Genomic DNA, 4,689 nt, shown 5'->3' on the forward strand with positions numbered 1-4,689 from the left:
TTACTTTTTCCCCTCTGAATTCGGAGAAAAAAAAATCTGAGCTACTGAAAAAAAAAAAAAACCTGACTTTTTTTTTTTTTTTCCAGTGGCCCTAATCCTCTTCCGTATATAACTGAAAAAGATGAGTGGATATAACTCAATTTTGGTCAGAGTTTCACTAATTCAGTAAACCTTTGGGTGTATTGTGAAGTTACAACATTGACTTTAGTTCATTTGAAGTAATATGTAAGGATTATTATGCGACATTGTGGATTGGCCATCGCTGTTTCCCAAAATGCATTGCAGCAGCTGGAAATGGAGAAGGTGAATGAATACATAATGTTTTCATTTTTGACACAATTATTTAATTTGTTGTAAAAAATGGTTTATGGCAAAACAAGTAGACTTTTAAAGCTTAATCTTTGCTACTTTAAAATGTGCTCCAGAGTTTCCAGAGCAGTGCAGCTCCACTAAGATTACTAGCTGTTACTTTTTCTTGGCGTGTATATTTATAGTAAGAACATTTTTAAACTGTATTCTCAAAGTTTGGAGCACTTTCGCTTTTGCTTGTACTTTCAAGAGCGCAACACCAACACATCCAGGTGGTCATGCTTTGCTTCTTTGGGTCGAGGTGACTTGGTGTAATCTTAAACCTAGCACAAGCAAAATGATGGGGGGTTAGACCAGGAAGTCTGCATCTGTACGAGTCAAAGGAGTGGCCAAGTCAAAGTCTGGACTTAAATCTGATTAAGTTGCTCGAAAATCCTGCAATAGGGCTGAATTAAAACATGCCAGCTTTGGCAGTGAAAACTGGCAGCTGACGGGAATACTCGATTCGAAAGGTGGCACAATCAGTCATTGGATTTAGTCACTTACCTTTGGATCGATTTCTTGTTTGTTAAAATATGTTCTTATTTCAGTTATCTTCATCTAACATTAAAATTGGTTTTGAAGATCTGAAACAATTAGGTGTCAAACACCCTCCCCCCAAAAAACACAAGTAAACTTTAAAGAGGAGAAATCATTTCATACAACCGTTGAAAGCACAGCAGCTTAAGCCTCTCAGGAAGTGAGCTTGAGAGGGGCAGATATACGCAGAGTAATGATGATTGCTTTACTGAGTGTCCTATAGTTCAATCTCATAATGCACGCTATCACTACGTTGATCTGCAGATTAAAACACCGCTTTCGATCCCATTTCAGTCAAACTGTTTTATAAACGGGGGGCTTCGTCACGTAGCGTTTACGTCGGCGCAGGAATGCCGCCACGTCCAAACAACACCTAGAGGTGGATGTTTTACACCGAGGAACGTGGAGCAGCTGCTCAGTCAGAACACAGCCTCCTCTGTATCTGATGGCTCATTGGCTTTGACCCTTGACCTCCCATCCTGAGAGGCCTGAGCTTGCCGTGGGATAGGCGCAAAACGCACAAGAGCCACATTTCACTCTCACTCTATTCAGCAAATAGGAAACGAACAAAAACGTCTGTCCTCGACTAGATAGTCTACACTGATCTCTGTTCAGAGGGAACAGGGAAGGGATTTTACCTGCAAATGCACACATTCACACTCAAAAAAAAATGCTGGAAAGTGAAACCTAATCACTGCACTTAGCTCCAAGAAGGGAGCCAAAGGGGGAACGAAAGAGGAGAAAAAGGGAAGATATTCGGGTGGATTGGGGACAAAATTTGAGTTGGGGTAGATGGAGGAAGTGGGGGAAAAAAGAATATAAATGAGAAAGGGAAAAAAATACAAGTTGGTAATGAGGAGTGTGAGAACTTGCGTGTGTGTGTGTGTATTGGGGGACAAGTCTAGAAGTGCTGACAGGCTGCGATGACAGATGTGCTCAGAACAGTGGAGGTTTTATCTGTACTAATAAACGAGCCACTATATTCCAACCTCTGCTGCGACGGAGCAGCAGAGCTGACCTGGGGTCTGCCGTAAACCCGTCTTAAATGCTCAGGGAGGACGCCACAACTCCTGTTTCAATCACCGAGCGGAGCAGCAAAGTTGACCACATTTTATTTTTAGAGCGAGAAAGACGCGGTTTCCTTAAAGGAGGAGATCCGTGCGCTGAGACCCACCAGGCCCCAAAGCGAATGGCTCAAATAATCAAATCTAATAGATCATACATATGCTAAAGCACATCCGGAACAAGACAGAGTTAATCAAGTACTCAGGAGAGAAGGAGTGTTGTCTGCCTGCTCTCTCTGGGGACATCCCTTTCAAATCAGCAGCCTATTCAATATTTCTGTGGTGTAGCCGGAGATGGATTTCGCTTACTCATACTTTTCATGAGAAAAAAGAAAAAATTAAATATGTGAATTTCAGACAATCTTCATTTGGAAATCTTTTTATAAGCTTACTACTTTATATCTTTGCACTTATATTGACTCTTTGCACGTGACGTCACGCTCTTCAGACCTCCGCCATCACGACTGACGTCAAAACAACCAATGCGCTCCTTTAAAACTAGTCAAAAAACAGATATCTGGCAGCCTCACATCGCTTTTATTTATTTAGTTTCACTTTAAAAATGGCCATAGGGCTCTGCGCTGTCGGATGTAAACAGGCAAGGATTGAAACCAAACTTGTAATTTTATTGTATAACTTTTAAGGCGGAAAGTTACGGCGGCGATGGATAGCAGCCGTCAATCATAATGACTGGCAGCCCTCGGGATCTGCGCCAAACGCTTTTTACAAGGTAAGACGATTCACTTTCATATACTTTATAAGCAGTGGAGCAACTACACATTATTCAGGTGGATGCGAAAGCATAAAGGAGTCATGGGTGAGGCCTGCTCTGCGAGGTGTAAGCTCAGAAACTGCAGCCCTGAGGAGGAGCAAAGGTGTTTTGCACAGCTGAACGGTTGCCACAGGAAATTCAGGGATTTCTCAAACATCCATGAAAGCAGTAGTTCAGGGAATAACATTATAACATGACGTAAAGCTCAAAAAAGTCAATTTTCCCCAATGCTGTCCCTTTAGTAAATTGATGTCGTGATAAGGAAAGAGCATTGTCTGGAAATGTTGAAGCCACATCTAGAGGCATCAACCAGGATGTAAAATATTTATTTCCAATGGGTCATCTGAATGGAAAATGACTTGATTCAAATTGCCAAATTAGTCAAGAACAGCAAAGATGCTTGGGTGTGGCCATCTTTAAACATTCAAATCAATCCTAAAGAGAAGTTGTTTGTAGATCTAAAATGGCATGTAAGAGCGAGGCGGCCTGCAATCTCTGTGCTCCAACCTTGTCAAACGTTATAAAAGGCTAATTGCTTCCCTTTTGGCAAATGGGATTTGAGTTTCTAAAGTTTTCAGTGTGAGATTATGCTTCTGCAATAAAACATCTTTTTATCTTCTGCACATCTTTAGCAGGGTGCAAATATTTTAGTTCTTAGCAAATCACTACTGTATAGGAAAGTGGTTACAGCTAGATCAGCTGACCTCTCTCCTGTTTTACTGACAGCAGCCCCCACAGACCTCATGACACTGAATTATTCAGCTCCAGAGGGCAGGGGCGTTGGGGCCGGCTGGCAGCATAGGGTCCCTGCAGAGGTCAAAGTAATGTCCCCGCCCAGTCAGAGCGCTCTTCATGCCTGCTGATTGCACTGGGATGGCTCGAATGGAAGATGAAGTGAACCGTGTCAGGGGACGCTTCCGGCATCAGCACAGCACACCCCCACCTCTGCACAGGAGACAGAATCCCTTTCAAAGAGTTTTGTTGCCTTGCAACCCTTAAGATGACAGTTGTGTGCTTAAGTAATATTTTATCAATCAAATCAAAGCAGTTTTTGTCTGCATTCTGGCAAATTACTTCAAATTACTTCAGCTGTTCAATATTATTTAACTTTAAGAAGCAGTGGCGTGCACAGACATTTGGAGGGCCAGGGGTGCTGAAGTATTAAAGTTTTAGAATCCTGGGTTGTTGAGCTGTTTTGGTTTTTCATTTGTTTCTAGTTTCATTATTATTTTGTGTTAGTTTCTCACCTTGGTCTTGTTCCAGTTTTCCTATACTTCAATTTTTAGTGTTTCTAGTTACAGTATGATTATTTCTTGTTTATTGTTGTTCTTTGTTACTCCAGTTTTATCATGTTTCTCAAGTGTTGTCACTTTCTCTCCCCCTCTCCTCAGTCTGCCTCCTGCTCACTCCACTCACACCTGCAACCCATTATATCATCAGTCCAGGTCATTTGTTCAGCTTTCAATCTCCTCAGTAATTAAGCACTTCATTCTCAGACACTCCTTGCCGGTTCCTCTCATACACTCCTGTTACTTCTCCTCATCCCATGTACCCCTGGTTCTCATTGTTGGGTTTTTCTGTTCATGTTAGATTATTGTACATTTTTGTAAATTTTCCTCATCATTTTTTATGTTAAAACTACAACATGAGCCATGCTCCCAGCTCCTCTCTGCATTTTGGTTTGTCCTCTAGCACACTCACCATGACAAAAATGGCACTTGGAATTGCCCGCTGCCTTAGTAGTTTGAGATCTATTACAGACCACACACAAGAAACAATTCCAGAATGGCACTTTTTTTGACCGTAGGAAAACAGGGCCGTTAAGAAGTACTCATCGAGTATTTATTCATATTTTTAAGGTTTGGAGAACATTTATTATCTTGAAATGGCTCAAAATGAAAAAGAGTTTGACACCCCTTCACAGTCCATTCTCATGAAACCATCCATCCATCCATCCATCCATCC

Source organism: Poecilia reticulata, linkage group LG14 (assembly GCF_000633615.1).
Source record: "Poecilia reticulata strain Guanapo linkage group LG14, Guppy_female_1.0+MT, whole genome shotgun sequence".
In the NCBI taxonomy this organism is placed as follows: domain Eukaryota; kingdom Metazoa; phylum Chordata; class Actinopteri; order Cyprinodontiformes; family Poeciliidae; genus Poecilia; species Poecilia reticulata.